This window comes from Dermacentor andersoni, chromosome 10 (genome assembly GCF_023375885.2).
Source record: "Dermacentor andersoni chromosome 10, qqDerAnde1_hic_scaffold, whole genome shotgun sequence".
Lineage (NCBI taxonomy): Eukaryota > Metazoa > Arthropoda > Arachnida > Ixodida > Ixodidae > Dermacentor > Dermacentor andersoni.
This window is the reverse complement of record NC_092823.1, coordinates 49,362,704-49,384,016: the sequence shown is the minus strand read 5'-3', so window position 1 is coordinate 49,384,016 and position 21,313 is coordinate 49,362,704.

The following is a 21,313-nucleotide window of genomic DNA, read 5'->3' as shown; positions in this document are numbered from 1 at the left end:
TGGCAGATACGATGGCTTGTGAAACCATGGGGATGTCTCCCTGGCAACGTCAGGCATGGCGTACGGCCGAATTAGGTTTCGTAATTACAAGGTGGAGGAAAACTACAGCACCTCCACCAAATCTAATGCGAACAAAGGACAGGACAAAAGAGCAGCAGGAAGTGTTGACAGCTTCTCAACCAGTGTAGCCCAGGCAATCTCGTCCTTGCGCCTCGCGGACAACTACTAATGCGGCTGTAGTGCCAGGCATTCCACTGCACTACAATATATATATATATATATATATATATATATATATATATATATATATATATATATATATATATATATATATATATATGAAACGAGGAAAGATAACATGCAAGGCAAGCTTCGCTTACCCCAATGCTTTAGACGTGTCCCTGGAGCCTTCTATCAAGATTCTTGATCATGCGCCAACTCAACTCAAAGGGCAGCGTTTAAAAAAAGTATTTCAAACGACCAACAAAATTTCAACAACTTTCCGTTAGCAATGTCGTCAGGATAGGCCCTTCTACTAACATCTGAATCTACGGCGGTTATTCCTAACTCTTTTTTCGTGTTACAGTCATGTTTTATTCCTGACAAAAATACTGCTATAACGCACCAAGGACACTATGATTAAGTGCCATGAATACGTTTGTTAATAAGAGGGCGTACTGGTCTCGATGCTGCTAACAGAGAGATGTTGAAATGTGACTCGCCTTCCGAAATATATTTTTTTGTATAATGCTGCCCTTTCAGTAAAGCAGGCATTGAGTTACGCGGGTGAATTGCGGTGAAAATCGGCAGACAGACGCTGGGGCAATGTCGAAAATACCTGCACACCAGTAAGTAGAAATTCGACCTTCAATTTCTCTGTTAGTAATGAACCTCTTCACGCGCAATAAACAGAAGTAGGGTTCTTATAGAATACCGGCAGCCTGAACAGAATTACTTTTTCTCTTCTGTGTCCATTTAAAGGGATGCAGGGATCAGCATTCCTATAATTTTGGGACTTTATGTGCCAGAAATATGATTTAAGTATGAGGCGCGCTTTAGTTGGGGACTCCAGGAATTTGGACCACCTGGGTTTCTTCAACGTGTACCTAAATCTAAGTACGCATATGTTTCCGCCTTTTGTCACCATCGAAATGCGGCCGCCATGGCCGGGATTCGATTGTGAGACCTCGCGCTCTGCAGCCCAACCACCATGGCGGGTATCAGTGTTTCCAACACAAAATGTTTTCACGAGTAAAAAATTCTGACGTCAAATGACCTGGCCCGCCTTTGCTGTGCTCTTTGAATGTTTCGAATATTCTAGGGGTTACTAGCCATTCTGAAGAGGAAAGGTGGGTGGTGCTCTGTACTCAGAGAGAGAGAGAGAGAAAAAAAAGAAAGGCAGCAAAGTTAATCTTGCAGAATGAAAAAGTCCGTTTTGCTACCTTACACTGGGGTGGAGGGAGTAGAACGATGATGTGTAGAAGTAAAAGAACAAAATAGAAAGGGACAAACAGAGCACATTCGCGCTACAACTGCTCTGCCCTGAATAGGAGGCTGCAAATATGTCAAGGCTCCCATTTGGTGAACACGTGAAGGAAAAACAAAGAGGAATTTCATGACGTGACGGCTCTAGTCAAAGTGGGACAGGAGATTGTAGGATGTTTTGCGTTCCGCGCTTGTAACCTTTTCAAAATCTTTAAATACTTAATATAATCGGTCATCTCGACGCAGCTGCCCCACGTCCGCTGCCGCCACACGTGCACATAAAAGGGGGCTGACAACAGACGCCTGGATAACGTGCTTCGTATATTCACTCCCTCCATCTCGTGAACGTCCAGGGTAGGACGAAAACTAGCTTGAAAAACTCGTCGGACAAGATATTCAGGTAAGATCTCGCACTTGGTTACAGGTCAGAGGCATTTTCCCGCTATGTATGCCTGCAGCTTTTTTGAACCAAAATTTGGCGCAAATGAAGAAGTACGATTGTCAAAACATCAACTGGTATTTGTTGCATACGTTCGGAAAAGTCTCTCCTGTTGCGGAGTAGACATTGGTCTGAACTGCAGGATAATTGCCCCACCATCTCCCGCGCTTCACTTCAGCCTCGTTCTTGGCCAGGATTTGAGTGCAAATGTGCTCCAGTGCCTCTGGCGCTAGCAGTTTCCGCAACGTAAATTTAAAGGCGCTCAGCAGCTTTGCTTCACAAGAACACTTCAAGGCCAACTATCAAAAAAATTCATTACGCCGAAATTTTCCTAGTGTGTGTTTTATACGACCTAAACAATTTCGGCAACACTGCAGAGCTGGTAATGTATAATTCCTCTTTTGTGTTAGCAACCTTTAAACAGCACATCACGGCGATGGGGGCGGTGTTCCAGCAGCACCTACGCAGAAAGCGGCCGATTGTCCAGCTTTTGGAAAGCTTTGGCAAGTTCTTGTCTCTCTAGGGCATATCTTGGACAGTGCCACAGCAGGTGGTCGATGTTTTCTTCGGTGCCACAGACCTCGCATGCTGCACTGTCAGTCACTCCAATTAATGTAGAGTATGCCTTTGTGAAGGCAACTCCTAACCAAAGGCGACAGAGAAGCGTAGCTTCACGTCGAGGAAGTCCGAGTGGAGGTCGGAGTTGCAGGGAGGGGTTTAGTCGATGCAGTCGTGTAAGTCGTAAGCTTGGTGAGTTCCACTCGGTCACTGTGAGACTGCGTGCCAGGTGTCGAAGCTGCCTTGCAGCGTCAGTTCTCTAAAGCGGAATTGAAACGCTGTGCTCTTCTTGATGTGCTGTGCGAGCAGCGTTATCGGCGGAATCATTGCCACTGATTCCACAGTGGGCAGGTACCCATTGAAAAACGACCTCGTGGCCCTTTTGTTGGACGTCATGGTAAAGTTTCACGACTCCTTATGTCAACTGATCATGACATCCGTGTCGGAGAACTGACTGCGTGCACTGTAATGCCGGTTTTGAATCACAGAACACAGCCCATTTTCTAGGTCTTTCAGAATCAATGAATTGCAGTGCTCGACGCAGGGCCGTTAGTTCTGCCGCCGTTGAGGTCGTGACATGCGATGTCTTGAACCGCAGTGTCAGTCCTCGCGTTGGTATAACCACGGCACCACCAGAACTGCGCGACGTAGTTGATACATCGGTATGGATGTGCACGTGGTTGCTGTACTTTTCGTGCAGAAGAAGTAAGCTCAGCTGTTTTAGAGCAGGGGCCGGTAGATCTGTCTTCTTCTGTAGTCCTGGAATCATTATATGTACTTGTGGATGGCTCAAACACCACGGAGGAAACGCTGGCTTGGCCGCAGGTGCGTACCCTGAAGTAAACGACGCACCATGTGCACTCACAATATCGCTAAATGTCGAGCAGGGCCTTGCAGCAGTGAGGCTCGCCAAGTGGTGGGAAGGAGTCCTAGCATAATGCCTGAGATGCATACGCATTGTCTCAACGGTAATATGCGTCGTGATTGGGTACTAGTTCACACCCATCTAGTTCCTCGACATTCGCACTTGTATTAGTTTTCGGGGGTTTTGGTTTGTACTCCTGAAAATCACGATCTCGCATTCGCAACTGTTAAATTACAAGTATTCCAACTGCGGCGGTAAAGGTACTTCAATAGATTCACCGCGCGAAGTGTACAAACAATGCATAACCAATTGTAGATGCATGTACTGTAGCTTAAAGAGGCGACGTATAAGCGCTTTTGAACCATAGAGCAAGGCCGCCTTCCAAGGACGCCTTCCTTACGCACGGCTCAGCACCATTGTTAGCGGCCCGCCTCCCCACTCTGAAGATTTGCCCTTTGAACGAAGGTCTCTGCCTGGCATCTTTGTCTCTTTTGGCGCCTCAGTCTCGGGCGGCAATTCAGTATCAGTTCCACCTCGTTAAGAATGACTTCTCCGATGCGTGAGGCAGGCAGCCGAAACCGTGAGTTGTTTCATGTGCCACCCTCAACACGCGACTAGTAAATTCCCGGTATGCGCTGAAAGTTCTTATTTTTCTCATTTTCCTTTTTTTCCACAGAACATTTATATTGTTACACACGAGGTGTTTTATGCAGAACCAGATGAATCTGGTTGATAGGCGCGGTTGTTCAAGAGCGGTCTCGCGGCAGCCCGGCTAACGTCGTTCTCTTCTTTCTTTTCGTTGTCTCCACGGCAGGCGTGGTTCATGACAGCTTGTGACATTTCCCCGCTGGCAGACGAAGCCCGCCGGGCGAGTCAGTCATCTCGTGGGTTGTAACGCCTCAGCCGCGCGACGTGCGTCACTTCAGCCTTGGCCGAGCGCCGTCCACTGCTCGTGAGACGCGCAATGCGGTAGTTTACTTCGCTGAGGCGCTCCAGAATAACGTAAGGGCCGACGTAGTGGGCGAGAAACTTCTGGCACAAGCCACGCTTCCGCAACGGCGTCCAGAGCCACACAAGGTCCCCAGGATCGAAGGAAACGTGGCGGTGACGCCCGTCATAGCGGATCTTGGACCGGTCCTGCGATGCTAGGGTGCGTAGCCTAGCGAGGCGTCGCGCTTCTTCTGCTCGACATAGGATCTCATCAATTGATTCGTTGTCATGAGCGAAGTAGGGAAATATGGTGTCGAGGGTGTAGCGCGGCGGACGAGCATACAGAATGAAAAATGGTGAGTAACCAGTGGTCTCGTGTCTCGCGGTATTGAAGGCATAGGTAATGAAAGGCAAGATACTGTCCCAATTCTTGTGTGCTGAATCGACGTACATGGATAGCATGTTGGCAAGCGTTCTGTTTGTGCGCTCGACCAGACCATTAGTTTGTGGATGGTAGGGCGTAGAATGGCGGAAGCTACATGAACACAGACGAAGGGTTTCTTCAACCACGTCCGCGGTAAACTGTCGCCCACGATCGCTGATTACTATGCGAGGAGGTCCATGTCGGAGTATAACGTTAGCCAGCAAGAAGATAGAAACTTCTGTAGCTGTGGCCGATGGCAATGCGGCGGTCTCACAATAGCGGGTAAGGTGATCTACGCAAACGATAACCCAACGATTACCCTTGGAGGATCGCGGGAAAGGGCCCAGAAGATCTATACCAACTTGCTCAAAGGGGACGCTAGAAGGGGGAACTGGTTGAAGCAGGCCATGTGGCGCTTGTGGCGGACGCTTGTAGCGCTGGCATTGAGAGCAGCTGGCGACGTACCGTTCGATATCTTTCCGCATCCTAGGCCAGTAAAAACGTTCTTGAGCCCGGTAGAGCGTACGTGTGGAACCAAGATGACCGGAAGTTGGGTCATCGTGCATGGCGTGTAATACTTGGTGGCGAAGGTTCTTGGGGACAACTAAAAGGTAGCGTGCACCGGTGGTCGAGTAGCTCTTCTTATGCAGCGCGCCACCATCACGTAGGCGAAAGCGACTGCCTGCAGGTGACTCCTGTGCTGCGGCGAAGAGCGGTTGTAAGCTCTCGTCCTTGTGCTGCTCGGATATGACGGTACCCATGTCCGGAAATTCCGGGGACACAAAAGCGATGTATTCATCAAAATTGTCCGCATCACATTCAGTTGTTTGAAGTGGCATCCGAGAGAGACAATCAGCGTCAGCATGTCGCCGGCCACTTTTGTAGCAAATAACGAAATCGTATTCCTGTAGACGGAGGGCCCAGCGCGCTAGTCGTCCTGAGGGATCCCGCAGATTCACAAGCCAGCATAGCGAATGATGATCTGTTATCACAGTGAAGGGGTGCCCATAGAGATACGACCGAAACCGTTGCACGGCGAAGATGACCGCCAGACACTCTTGTTCGGTGACTGTGTAGTTGCGCTCGGAGCGGCTCAAGGACCGGCTAGCGTAAGAGATCACGTGCTCACTGTCGTCAACACGCTGAACTAGCACAGCACCGATGCCTACGCCGCTGGCATCGGTGTGAATTTCAGTTGGTGATGAAGGATCAAAGTGCCGAAGAATTGGTTGGGATGTCAACAGGAACTTGAGCTGGCGAAACGATGAGTCGCAATCTGCAGTCCACTCAAAGGGAACGCCTTTTTGGAGAAGGCGTGTAAGGGGATGAGCCATGTCAGCAAACCGGGGAATGAATCGGCGAAAATAGGAGCACAAGCCCAAGAAACTTCTTAACTGCTTGACAGAGTTGGGTACTCTAAATGCTTCTACGGCCGCAGTCTTTTGTGGATCTGGTCGGATGCCTTCTTTAGCGACGAGATGGCCTAGCACAAGAGTTTGTCGTTCCCCAAAACGGCATTTTTTTTAATTGAGCACAAGGCCCGCTTTCTCCAAGCAGTTCAAGACCAAATCCAAACGTTTGTTGTGCTCACTAAACGTTCGCCCGAAGATCACAACGTCGTCTAAGTAGCACATGCAAACTTCCCATTTTAAGCCGCGTAATATCGTGTCCATGAACCTTTCGAACGTTGCAGGTGCGTTACACAACCCGAAAGGCATCACGTTAAACTCGAATAGTCCGTCGGGTGTTACAAATGCTGTCTTTTCTCTGTCGTCCTTGTGTATAGGAATTTGCCAGTAACCTGACCGTAAATCGATTGAGGAAAAGTAAGATGCCGCAAAGAGACAGTCGATGGCGTCGTCAATTCGTGGGAGCGGATACACATCTTTCTTAGTGACGGCGTTTAGGCGACGGTAATCAACACAGAACCGCCACGTACCGTCTTTCTTCTTCACCAATATCACGGGTGCTGCCCAAGGACTAGATGATTCTCGAATGACGCCTTTGCATAGCATTTCTTGGACCTGATCGCTGATTATCTTGCGTTCTGACGGAGATACACGATAGGGTTTTTGTCGGATTGGCTGGGCGGCTCCTGTGTTGATGCGGTGACGAGTTCTGGACGCAGGAATTGATGGCGGGCCATCGTGCTGCGCAAAGTCGAATACCGAGGTATGTTTCGTAAGCAGGGCCATCAAAACTCGACGCTCGTGATCGCTGAGTGACTTGTCAATCATGGAAAGTATCTTCGAGCTCCCGGGGCTCGAGACACTGGTTGCTCCTCCATCGGGGAGCTCTGTAAGTGCTGCCACCGATACGGGCGAGTCTTCCTGAAACGTGGCAATCTTTAGGCCTTGAGGTAGCACTGCCGCTTCAGTGGAACAGTTTAGCGCCCACAGCCCCGCGCATCCATTGGTCACTGAGACTACGCAGTGCGGAACTAACACGTTTTTCTTGAGGCAGTTCCGATGTACAGGTTCCACTGCAGCGTCGAACGAGATAGGAGCCGGAGATGAACAGGCGACGGCAACACGCATCGCGGATAAGGCGGGCACAACTGTATCCTCAGACACGCACAGCACACTCTCCGGGCAAGCTTCACCTTCAAAGAGCACAGGTGAAACACTGGTGTCGACACTGAGTTCTCCCGTCCGGCAGTCAACATTCGCACCACACAATTGCAAAAAGTCAATCCCCAGAATCACGTCATGCGAGGAGCGAGGAAGAACAGTAAACTCTGCATTAAAAACTTTCCCACCCAATGACACATCCACGTTACACACACCAACCGGGTATAATGATTCACCACTGACTCCACGGAAACTTGTGCACTGGTCCCAACGAAACATAACCTTGCGTCCCAGAAGGCCTTTAAACCCCACACTCATGACGGAGACAGTTGCTCCCGTGTCGACTAACGCCATTGTAGAGACCCCATCAATCAGTACATGAACCTTATTCTTTAGCATGAAAATAGTTGGAGGCAGTTGAGTCGGCAGCACACATTTTCCAGCGACCTCACCTCCATCGGCCGCGCTGGCTAGTTTCCCGGCGGGGGCGACACGAAACGGCGCCGAGGCGATGGTGACGTGAATCGCGGCCGAGGGGATGGTGATCGGGAGGCTCGGAAGGCTGGTGGTGGCGTCAGAGTACGGTCGGAGGCAGGGGAGCGGTAGCGGTTCCGGGTTCTTTCTTCTCCAAGGTAGGTCTCCTGGGCGCTGCATCGGTCCTCTCGAAAGTGGCTTCCTGAAGTGGAGTCTCCTGGCCACTGAGTGCGCAGTTGACGACCGCTAGACCGCATAGTCGGCGCTGACGATCCGTAGTTTGATGCTCGGCGTCGGCTACAGTACCTAGCTATATGGCCAGGCATGCCGCAGCAGTAACACACTGGCGAAGGGCGGACTTCAGAATGCGAATTGAAGTATTCTGCCGGAGACATCGGTTGAGGGTAACGAGGCTCTTCCCCTTGAAAGTCGTAGGTAGCGGCGAGTCTTCGTGGACGAAAGTTGCGTGGGCGTGGATCAAAACGTTGAGGGGGCGAATCATTGCGTGGTGGTTCGGTCGTAATGTAATGCGGTTCGTCTCTGGAGCCGTTAAGATCTGCGACGTTCACCGAGTGGTTCCAAGTAGCCGAAGGGGGTTCCCAAAGAGTGTCTCGGAAAACGGAGGAGCTGCAACGTGGCGCCGCATAACGTGCCTGTTCGTCATGTCGCTGTAGCTCCTCGCGGACTATCTGGCGGATGGCGGACGATAGGTCTGGGAGCGGAGGACTCGTGTCAACACTTGCTACGGTCGTTACATTGGCCAGCCGTCCAAACTTCGGTGTAATTCGGCGAGTCTTCAGCGCTTCGAACGTACGGCAGTGCCGTATCAGTTCTGATACAGTGTGCAAGTTCTCTTTACCAATGAGGAAGTTGTACACGTCTTCCGCTATTCCTTTTACCACGTGCCCCACTTTATCTTCCTCTGTCATTTGAGGGTTGACGGTTCGGCACAGCTTCAAAACTTCTTCGATATAGGTAGTGCAAGTCTCGCCGGGTACCTGAGCTCTCTGGGCCAATGTGAGTTCCGCACGTTTCCTCTTTGCGTCTGAGTCACCGAAACACTTCTTGATCTCCTCAACGAAGCGTGTCCAAGTAGTTAGCATGTCCGCGTGGTTGTCATACCATACCAATGCCGTGCCGGCCAAGAAGAAAACAACGTTCCTAAGCTGACTGGCAGCGTTCCAGTTATTGTATTGGCTTACCCTTTCGTAATGGGTTAGCCACTCATCCACATCTTCCTCGGCCTTCGCCGAGAACGTGCGTGGCTCTCGGTAGTGCTGGATAGGGACTGGGCTCGCCGAGGCACTGCTGGTGAGGATATTTTGCTCTGTGGCCATGATTGAGCGCGACGGCGAAAGTCCGGCGAGGCGACGGCTTCGGCGTAGCTCTTGTGCTGGTGGCTCCGTTGTAGGTCGTGGGAGTTACCCCGCACAGCTCCACCAAATGTTACACACGAGGTGTTTTATGCAGAACCAGATGAATCTGGTTGATAGGCGCGGTTGTTCAAGAGCGGTCTCGCGGCAGCCCGGCTAACGTCGTTCTCTTCTTTCTTTTCGTTGTCTCCACGGCAGGCGTGGTTCATGACAGCTTGTGACAATATGTTGTTCAAGTTAGCCGAAAATGCATCGTATATCTAGCCGCGTTCATGGCCGCGTGCGTACGGGTGACTCCGACACCACGATGTTAGAACCATAGTGGAAGACTACGCCGTGTCACCTGCTGCGACCAGCAAAGCCACTACTGCGCGGAAAATTTCAAGCATGTTTTCAAGCATTTAAGATTGACGAAATTGACTTTAACTGACTCGAATTGAGCGCATCGTGCACAATATCGTTATTTTTAGCGGAAGTCGGAGTCAGATGTATAGATATTGCGTAGCCGAAGTCACGACCGCCTGCGTATGTGGGGTCGTCGGTACGCTTGTAGGGTTCACCTAGGCGAGTTCACGGCCGTCATGCGCACATGCGATTCCGGAACTACGAGACTAGAACCGTTTAAAAATCGTTTTATATCGAGTTACCCATCGCGATCAGCAAAACATTTCTATCGCGGCCTAAATCAAATAAGTTTTTTAGGCATGTATGGCCGCCGAGGCTGTACTTGTCGGTGAAATTGTAGCCTCGCCACCTGTGGGATTATTTGACTCAGCTATGTCGAATACTCGGTTGCCATAGTCGGAAGCTCGAATCCCACTATAAGAATTTCTTTTACGATGGTGTGCTTGAAATTCACATCCTCCAGTGCACATTTGCAGGCTTGGAGTGACGCGGGTCACCGGCAAAAATGCCGAGAGCGGGTGGGGTATATTAATCCAGGTACAACCAAATTAGGAAGGCACACAAAGCTTCAACAAGACACTCCCTCACCGGAACAGGAATTGGTCTCCCTGGTGCAGTATTCGGCTACCCCAACCCAAATGGCTCACTCAGTTATCCAATTGCCATCAGTCCCCAGCAGCAGCGGAGTATCTAACCAAGGCGGCTGTCAGACCTGTAACGTAGCAGAGGGTGCTAAGAATCTCTGTGTCCGGACAGGCCGCCAATTGAAACTGACCCTTGCGACGTTTAACACACGAACCCTCTCGAGTGAGGCTAGCTTAGCAGGACTCTTCGAGGAACTATCAGGCATTGGTTGGCATATCATCGGCCTTAGTGAGATTAGAAGAAGAACTGGTGAGGCTTACACGTTGTACAATAACTGACACGTACTGTACTATAGAGGTCTCCTAGATAAAAAGCAATACGGGGTAGGATTCCTAATCCATAAGGACATAGCGGGCAACACTGACGAATTCTACAGCTTTAATGAGAGGTTAGTTTAGTCGTAATCAAAATTACTGAGAGGTAGGGATTGAAGGTAGCAGAAGCCCACGCTCGAACATCCAGTCACGATGTTGAGGAAGTAGATTAGTTTTATGAAGGTGTTGAATTAGGGATGAGAAAAGTGCAAACTTAGTATGCTGAAGTAATGGGCGACTTTAATGCAAATGTGGGGGAAAAACAGGCTGGTGAGCAAGCAATTGGCAACTATGGCGTCGATTCTAGGAACGCAAGGGGAGAGATGCTGGTAGAATTTGCAGAAAGGAATAATCTTCGAATACTGAACATATGTTTAGGAAGCATAGCAACAGAAAGTGGAGCTAGAAATGCTCGAATGGTGGAATATAAAATGAAATTGGCTTCATACTTTCTACTGATCCCAGCATGGTGCAGGATGTAGAAGTGGCATGTAGGGTAAAGTGGAGTGATCCTACGTTAGTGAGGGCTAGGATTGACATCAATTTGAAGAATGAAAGAGCATGTTTGGTCAAGAGGAAACAGGTCAACCTAGAGGTAGAAAGGTTAAAAGCAAATTCAGGCGGGTACTGGCAAACAAATATGCAACCTTAGAACAGAAAGATGAGGATGACATAGATCTAATGAATGAAGCTGTAACTAGACTGGCTTCACAGGCAGCAATTGAAGTGGGAGTTAAGGCATCAAGACAACCAGTAGGCAAGCTCTCCCAAATAACAAAGAACCTTATAAACAAACGAAAAAAATGAAAGTATCCAACTGAAGAGAAAAGATAGAATTCGCGGAACTGTCTTAGCTGATCAACAATTCACAGTAATACAATATAATACAATTCACAGTAATTCACAATTCACAGTAATACAGTAAGTAATAACAGTAATATTCGAAACCATAATGTGAGAAAGACTGAAGACACCGTAAAAATGGACTCAGCCTGAAATCATTGCGAAAGAAACTTGGCGTAGCACAAACCAAGATGTGTGCACTGAAAGATAAGCAGGGTAATATCATCAGCAATCTCGAGGATAAAGTAAAATCAGCGTAAGAATTCTATACTGACCTGTACAGTACCCAGAGGAGTCAAGATACCTCCATTTGAAACAGTAATGAATATGATACAAAAGCTCCTCCTATAACTAGCGATGAGGTGAGGAAGACATGAAACGGACCTTGCAAGACCTGCAACGACGAAGAGCGGCAGGAGAAGATGGAATAACCGTCAATTTACTCAAAGATGGAGGAGGCACAATGCTAGGAAAACTGGCGGCTCCTTATACGAAGTGTCTATTGACTGCAAGAGTCCCAGAAAACTGGAAGAATGCAAACAGTACACTAATCCGCAAAAAGGAAGACGTTAAAGAATTGAAAAATTATAGGCCAGTTAGCTCACTCCCAGTATTATACACAATATTTACCCAAATATTCTCCAATAGAATAAGGGCGACGCTGGACTTTAGTCAAGCAAGGGAACTGGCTGGCCTCAGGAAAGGATGCTCTACAATAGATCACATCCATGTCATTAATCAGGTTATCGAGAAATGCGCAGAGTATAATAAGCCTCTATATATGGCTTTTATAGATTACGAAAATGCTTACGAAAATGAATTTGATTCAGTAGAGATGCCAACAGTCATAAGGGCATTATGTAATTATGGAGTACAGATTATTTGCGTAACTTGGAAGATATCTACAGAGGTTATACAGCTACATTAATTATACACAAGAAAAGCAGGAAGATGCCTATAAAGAAAAGGGTCAGACAGGGAGACACAATCTCTCCACTGCTATTCACTGCATGCTTGGAAGAAATATTCAGGCGATTAACTGAGAGGCTTAGGAGTTAAGATCGACGGCGAATATCTCAGCAACATTCGGTTTGCCGATGACATCGTTCTATTCAGCAACAATGCAGACGAGTTTCATAAAATGACTGAGGACCTTAAGAGAGAGGGTGTAAGAGGGGGGTTGAAGTTTATCATGTTAGAAGACAAGGATGATGATAAATAGCCGGGCAAAAGAACAAGAGTTAAGGATCGCCAGTCGGCCTCTAAAGTCGATGAAGGAGTACGTTTACCTAGGTCAATTAATCACAGGGAACCCTGATCACGAGAACTAAATTCACAGAAGAATAAAAATGGGTTGGATTACATACGGCAGACATTAGCAGCTCCTGAATGGAAGCTTACCATTATCATTGGAAAGGAAGGTGTACAATCAATACATTTTACCAGTGCTGACTTATGATGAGCCAAAAGTTATAAACCAAAAGCTTTGCGGATTCCTTGCGAAACTTTTTTTTCAGCTAAGCTTTTTTCACTTATCTTCGCGTGATATTGTATGTCACTGTCTTCTGCGCCGATGACTATAAGGTCTCGTAAAATAATTAAAAAAACTCAGTGTGTTATAGTTGGTTTCTAACCTGGTTCCCTTAGACTAGCAGCCCAATACTCAGCCCATTATTTGCAAGCAGATTTGCCGTCGCTTAGGTTGGGTACGGGATTGTTTGCCGGCGAAGTACGATGTGTGTCGGCTATCTTGATGGTGTTTCGTCTTCTCGGTTCATCGAAGCTTGGGTTACATCGATTACCACAGTAGGTGGGATCTGCATCACATATTTGTCAATTGCATGTGACAACTTATTCTGCCATATTTTCAGTCATTTCTCTGGGATTAATACGCAATTGAGCCAATAAGTCGTGTTCTGCTCTTCATGACGTTTAGTTTTAGTAACCCGCATACAGATGCAGACTATGATCAAAATTTTTGAATAAACACACATGTGAACAAACCACGCGATAGGTGTGCGTCATATTCAACGAAAATCTTCAGGCTACAAGGCGACTTTTAATTTGTGAGGTAACACAGCAGCAGCGCCATCGGCAAGTCGGTACGCGTTCTTTTTCTCATCTGGTGTCCATACAAAAATATTGAAGCCAATGAAAATGAAGTAAAATAGATACTAACAAATAATAAATTATGCCGCTGCCGTATAATTTGTCGGCTCCTTTTTTTGATCATGCAATTGTTACAAAAAGGCAAGGAAAACGTCATAATGAAAATGCTGGCAAGGAAGAGAAATGCACACCCCAACATCGTCACACATGCGCGTGCTTCATTACCTTACAATCATAGAAAATTCAACAGAAGCAATCTCACAATGACAGTCAACAGGAATACCTGTGGCACTGAATGAATATAGCGACATAACCTATCGCCACCATCGAAACAAGCTATGTATAAGGCGTGTACTGCAGCGCGGTTACATTTTGACTCTTCCCTAAGAACACTTGGCGTCATCTAGCACCACCGGTGCAAAACATGCGCGTGGCCTACAAAGTGCATTGGTGAGAACCGTGTCATGAGGGAACCAGGCTACTTTCTCGCACTTCGTTCTAGACTCGCTGCGCCATCTTGTGGCCCTGCTGAACAGCCCATGCCTGAATTTTCAGACTAAAAGCGTGTCTCGGAGGTGTATGCGAACGCGTAGAACAGTTCCCTCGCATGTCCCACTCATCAATCTCACATAATGAGTGACCCAAATTTTTGGGAGGTTCACTGAAGAGCAGTGCAAACCCAGTGAATTCGTTGCACAGCTCGCCAAGGCCTTGGCGTGAAAAGATGTTCGTTGAAACAATGCACATATCAAGTGTATTTGTGGTGCAGGCCGACAAAGCATCAGGTTGCCGTTATTTAAGTGCCCTTGTGACATGGGTTAAAATTCACTCAAAATCGGATAAATTTAGGTCTTTTTCCCATTTCATAGTGGGACATTCCCGGTACCAGTTAGAAAGAAAGGTATCAATGACGTTAATTGAAGAAAGGCACACAATGAGTGCCACAGGCCCAGTGCTCAAAGTCGGTGTCAAAGAGCGTCTTCGAACTGCGGTATATACGAAGTCCCATATCTGCCTTTACCCATGTCAACCTGAACTGAGGTTCGTTGAAGAGCAGCCCGAATGTAAAGGTTTGCTCATGCCCAGTCGCCCTAGTTTATGTGAGGGTATTTGAAAAGCTATTCTCTCATCACAACAGCCCGATGCGCTACCGATTTGGCCATGGACTACCCAGTAAACCAGCTAAGGGGGAAAATGGTTGGATATAAACATACATAGATGTACAGATACGAGTACTTGGCCCCTAGAAGCGGCGTGACGAGCCCCAAAAATATGAACGCAACAAAGTAATCATAGAAATGTTGAAACGAGTTGTGAGCGGCACAAGTTGCCCCTAATACTACGATAATGCACAACTGGCAGCCACTTGAAATTCAAAGAGCTACATGCTCATTTACACGAATTTTGTTCGCCGGAATTGCCGGCAGTAGTGAGACAGCAGTAACAAGTTTTGGATGAATTTTCGGAGCAGAAAAATAATAGTTCTGGAGCAGAATATTTTCAACTTGAAGCAACTTAGCTGGAAAAGCGTAACATTTTGACCATGCAATTTTAAATTTAGGTTAGCCTATTTCGATCAGAATAGTTCAAATCTGGAGCAGCGCAATGAAGCAAGTGATGGCAATTTTTACTGAATTTCTTTCCCTTTGCACTAACTACTGGAATCGTATCAAACTTCTGAGTGCACAGAAGACTGCCGTATTTGGCTGACCTGGCCGAGGCAAGTCCTCATTATTCTACTTCACATAATTCGACTGAACGGATAATTCGAACAGCATGTTGGATGCCGCCATGGCGCTACACATTTATATTGAAATGTACTGTGGGTTTTGGTGCTCTTAAATGCACGAGAAGTTTATTTCGAACGAAAACACTCTTTGCGTTGCTTAACCTGTACGTAATACAAACCAAAATTCCTGCCCAACGCCAAAAAGCCCACATTCATGAATTTTTCGGCCTTCTCCTTTTTTAATAATCAGACCCTCCGCCACAGCTCCGGTGTATGCTACATTTCCGCGCATCAGACAACGTGTCGTCGACAACGCAGATGTACAACAGCGTACCATAGCACCATTCCCAATTGGCTTGCTTTGCATCATCATCACCAAGATTTCCGTATGCTCAAGGTCATGAGGCATTGCGTATACAGGGTGGCCAGTTTTTCTAGAACAATCTGCCCACCATCCTTCAATAAATCGGCTGTTACCTGATCCTCCCCAGCTGCCTTCCCACTTTGCATAGCTCCAAAGGCTTTCTTTACTTCTTCCGGCTTGTGGGATTTCAAATTACTCTAGGCTATTCTCTCTTCCGTTATTGTCGTGGGTGCCACTGGTACTGTACAAATCTCTATTGAACTCTTCAGCTACTTGAACTATGTCATCCATATTAGTAAGGATATTTCCGGCTTTGTCTCTTAACGCATACATCTGATTCTTGCCCATTCCCAGTTTCCTCTTCACTGCTCTTAGGCATCCTCCGTTCCTGAGAGCATGTTCAATTCTATCCATAATACAATTCCTTATTAAAGCTGTGTTACGCTGGTTGATTAACGTCGAAAGTTCTGCCAGTTCTATTCTAGCTGTAGGGTTAGAGGCTTTCATACATTGGCGCTTCTTGATCAGATCTTTCGTCTCCTGCGATAGCTTACTGACATACTGTCTAACGAATTTACCACCGACTTTTATTGCACACTTCCTAATGATGCCCATGAGATTGTCGTTCATATCTTCAACCCTAAGGTCCTCTTGCCGAGTTAAAGCCGAATACCTGTGTTGTAGCTTGGTCCGGAATTCCTCTATTTTTCTTTCTTACCGCTAACCCATTGATCGGCTTCTTATGTACCCGTTTCTTCCGTTCCCTCCTCAAGCCTAAGTTAATTCCAGTTATGCCAGCCACGGCGGCCGTATTTCGATGAGGGCGAAATGCGAAAACACACGTGTGCATAGGTTTAGGTGTACGTTAAAGAACCCCAGGTGGTCAAAATTTCCGGAATCCTACACTACGGCGTACCTCATAATCAGGAAGTGGTTTTGGCACGTAAAACCCCATAATCTTTTTAATTCCAGTTCGTACCATCCTATGGTCACTGCAGCACACCTTGCTGAGCGCGTCCAAATCTTGTATGATATCAGGGTTAGCGCTGAGTATGAAGTATAGTTCATTTCTAGTCTCGCCATTCGAGCTCTTTCACGTCCACTTTGGGCTATCCCGCTTGCGGAAGAATGTATTCATTATCCGCATATTATTCTGTTATGCAAACTCTACTAACAACTCACCCCTTCTATTCCTAGAACCTATGCCATATTCCCCCATTGACTTGTCTAGAGCATGGTCATTGCCTACCTGGCAGTGGAGTCGACCATCAGAATAGTGTATTTTGTTTTGACTTTACTCATCGCCAATTCCACGCCTTCATAGAAGCGTTTGACTTCCTGGTCTTCATGACAGGATATAGGGGCGTAGACCTGCACGACCTTGAACTTGTACCTCTTAATAAATTTCACAAGACCTGCCACCCTCTCGTTAATGCTATAGAGTTCCTGTATGTTACCTGCTATATCCTTATTAATGAGAAATCCAAATCCTAGTTCTCGTCTCTCCGCTAAGCCCCGGTAGCACAGGACGTGCCCGCTGTTTAGCACTATATATGCTTTTTTCCTCTCCTAGCCTCCCTGAGCCCTATTATATCCCATTTACTGCCCTCTAATTCCTTCAATAGCACTGGTAGACTCGCCTCAATAGATGACGTTCTAGCGTTAAACGTTGCCAGGTTCAGACTCCAATGGTGGCCTGTCCGGACCCAGAGATTCTTAGCACCCTCTGCTGCGTCACAAGTCTGACCACCGCCGTGCTGAGTTGCTTCGCAGCTGCTGGAGACTGAGGGCCGGGGATTGATTGTTGTATTCATATAGGAGGTCGTGGCCAAGTACTGCACCAGGGTGGCCAATCCTGCTCTGGTGAAGGAGTGCATTACCGGTTATGGTCACCGGGATCAGACCGCACTCCAGGCCTGTCAACAACACGCGGACTTTTTTTTAATTCTGTGGAAAATTGCGTGGCACCGGGATTCGAAGCACGGTCCTCTTGAACGTGAGGCGGATGCTCTACCTCTACGTCATCGCTGCCATTGCATGGTGCAGCCATGGTGCTTTGCATGGTGCATCCATTTTTGCAATATTTCCTACCATGACTTATCCAAAAATGCATTGTTAACTAAAGTGTTTTCGACCATCAGATATGACGTTCTGAATTTACAAGCATGCTCCTCCCCCGTGATTGTGGCGTACGCATATCGCTTTCGCCTTGAAGCTGTGAATCACGGAATGCGCTTGCCGCTGTATACTGAACACGCTCATCATCGGCATCACCAACGGCACACGTTACGGCGGGCCCACATTCGCGGAATGTTATCATCCTACTCAGGTTTAGAATGCGCGTAATTGCGTGCGGTATCAGTCTCGACATGCGCAAACATTTTCATGCACTTTTCTCACTCCCGCTTGCCCTTCCGTGCTAAAGGTCTTAATAAAGCAAAGTTTTCTTTGTGAACCCTGCCAGACATGCATAACCCTGGCTGGGCACTGCTGCTGCTGCTATGTCGCACAAAAGCTCAGACGAAGAACAGCACCGCCACCTTTAATAGCATTATAGGTGTCCAGGTTCCTGGCCTTGCTTTCTACGGAATTACCAAGATAAAATGAGGGAGACCCAAATATCGTCATAACAACAAACGTACGTCTTCAAAAACAAAATAAGTTTGGGGAAGTAGACCGGTTTAATCTTTCTATGCTTACTTTATTAAAAATTATGTCACAATAGTACAACGCGAACTATCTATTTCCCGTCTGCCAGAGTAGGCTAGCCAACCAGACGCATTTCTGATTAACATCCGCGCCTTACTTCCTCTTCCTCTTTGGGATGATTGCAGAGTGTTGGTGAGGGTTACTCCATTAAGGCAGTAACCCTAGCTGGGTATCGCTTGCATCTTTGGACAAGAAGTGAGCTGTAGGTTTGAACAATATAAGAAGAAATGAAGCAACAGAATCGAATATAAGAATTGTCACAACTTCGTAGCACGGCTGCGAGAGCACACAAGCGCGCTATCCGGTTACCATTACGTCAAGAAGAAAGGAATGAAATTGGGAAATTTACAGCATTTTCAAGCGCTTCACGAAACCTTCGCTTCACATAGATTCCAAGGTGTGGGTTGGATCATCGAGACTGTCCTAATAACATAACCATCGCCGTCACCCCATTAAAAAAAATTTTCGACGAGGCCTCTACTAGCGTCATTGAAGCTTGTTTAACCCAGCTGTTATGTGGTCTCTTGCGGATTACAGGGTAGCCTTGTATCAAGGGGACGCCCCCTTTGGTGTTAGTAGCTAATGCACCGGGCAAGTAACCATTAGCAATCGACAAAAGCGGTACCGTTTTTTTCAACTGTACATCGCCGCTTCAAAATCACATTTTAGCAAATGTGGTTAGGCTCAAGTATGACGTGTGCGATGCAAAGCTGTTCCCTCACAAACAACGCGTCTCGCGGGACAAGCCGGAATACACAATTCCCTGAAAAAAACATGCAGTCGAGTTTGCAGGCATGCTACCATGACCGGGCATTATTAGACGTGAATGCAGCAGAACGCCGGCTCGACGGGCGCGACACTGGGCAACAGGGGGGACTCCTGATATCCTGAGGATGATGTTAGCAGAAGGAGGCAATTCACCTAAGTTGCTGCATACACCCTCTAAATGCGGCTAGAGCATGGACGCTTGGCGGTGGCGCTCCGAGTTTTACCGCAGCTCGGGCGCACTTCGAGGTATTTATGGTGAAGGCACAGCTTGGTGCAGGCGTGAAAAATGTGGCAGTTTGACACAATTGACGGAACCGCATCACCACTGTGCGCGTAACAGCTGACGCTGAAGCGAATTCTGACGTTGGACGTATTATCAGCGAAGGAGCTAACAGGCTATTAGCCAAGAACCCCTATGAACGAAAACCTGTGTGTAAGCGGCCCCTGCGGTTACAGTTGCCACCACTAACTCTGCGACGCACCGTTGCAGGTATGGGAAGGCCTCATTCCGCCGTCACAGGACATGGGGAGTACTGAAGAGAGGCTGAGCTACGTCCAATCGCTGGCGAAAGACGTTGGACTGGAATTGAGGAGCTGCGAGATGGCTCACATCTACCTCCCTCTGCAAGAATGGTCCGGTAAGTGTTTGGTCCCCGACCAGCGTCGCACAATCCGTTGTAGGTTCTTTAGCATATGCGAGGCCAGACAAATTCAAACGTCACTGCGTGCAAGTAAGGCTAGTCGAATAGCTTACTCCATTTAGCTTAGTCGCAGTCCGGTGATATAAGCTAACCCGAGTGAAACCGTGTTTGGAAAGAAGCTGGCTAGTATTATTTAGGGTAACGGTAAGCAAATATTTCTTTTCGTTCAGGTATGACGAAATGCTCAATGCGTGCAAGTTCAATTGCAGGAAACATTTCGTTTGATTTTCTTTTTGCCTCTTCATATTTTCTTGCCAGCCGGATGATAGCGTGCATTACTTGTGGCAAAATGTTTGAAAATATTGCTGGCCTCTATAACTCGCAAGATAACGACGATGAATGGATTCGGTGAATAACGGCAGCATAAACACACCTCTGCAACACAGCTCCGTCTTTAATGCCGAAAAAAAAAACCCGCACCTTTGGTATTCTTCGACTTTCTGTTGAAGCTCTATTCACTGGCCTCATCCTGCTAAAGCATTGTTCTCAAAGTTGGTGCTTATGCACTTCGATCTGTCTTATTATTATTTTCAATCTATTATTGTCCTATCTATAACTTCTTTATGTCGGAATTTCTATGTTGCCTGCGAACGCTAAAACTGACAATTTCAAGCCCTTAATAATCTAAGGCTTCTTTTCCTCTTATTTATTATACCGCATATCTCATCACACATCGAACCAAACCCCATTTATTCGATAGCTGGAAAGCAGCATCGTGCGAGCAGATGTGGAAAGGCAAAACCAGCAGAAAATTTAAAGAGTTGTTAGAATTTAGAGCCCCTGCGCTGTTTAGAAACGTTCAGTGCTTAGCGTGCGCATTGATGATGTTTTTTTTTTACTTCTGGATATATTCTGCAGGAATGCTGACGGCATTGATACCAGGAAATAACACCCTGAGCGCCGAAGAAAGGTACGATTTGTTCAAAGAAGCTAACGAAGAATTTCATCAGTGGCTACGAGGGCGGAAGAACCCGCGCTTGGCTGACAACTATGTAATACACGGGATAAAGCCAATGAAACATCATACATAAATTTGGTTCGGGAATTCCGACAGTAAATTGGCGTTCGGTTCAAGACAATTTTAGTCAAGAGCACTGTTTTTCCGCTGTTGATCTTCCTAATTGCAAAATGGTATTAGGGTTGTCAATGTCATTCAATGTACGAACTGCGACAGCGTTTCACTGTGCGTTCCTGAAGCACCACAGCTCAGGAGGCAGACCGACGACAACCGGAACAACATGGGCCGACCGCCTGACAGAAACCGGTCCAAACAAGGTAACTGGGGGCGCGAGAACGGGGCATGTGAGCAGTGACAGGCTGGCTAAGCTAGAAATTGAAAACGCGCATATGCAAACCGTGATTGACAAAATCATGAGAGAATTAGAGGACTTTAGGAGCGGCAATATGGCTAGGATGACGGTCGAGTCTACATCAGTACATGACATCAGTAAATGAGCAACATGACTCACGGGCACGTACGCAAAGGCGGTTCTTCGAACCTTCTGAAGCCCGTCTTGGACGGTGCGAAGAGCAAGAGCTCACCGACGGACACGATGAGCAAGTTTCTATCCGAGGCATGCACGACCGAAACACCGGAAGAGCTCATAA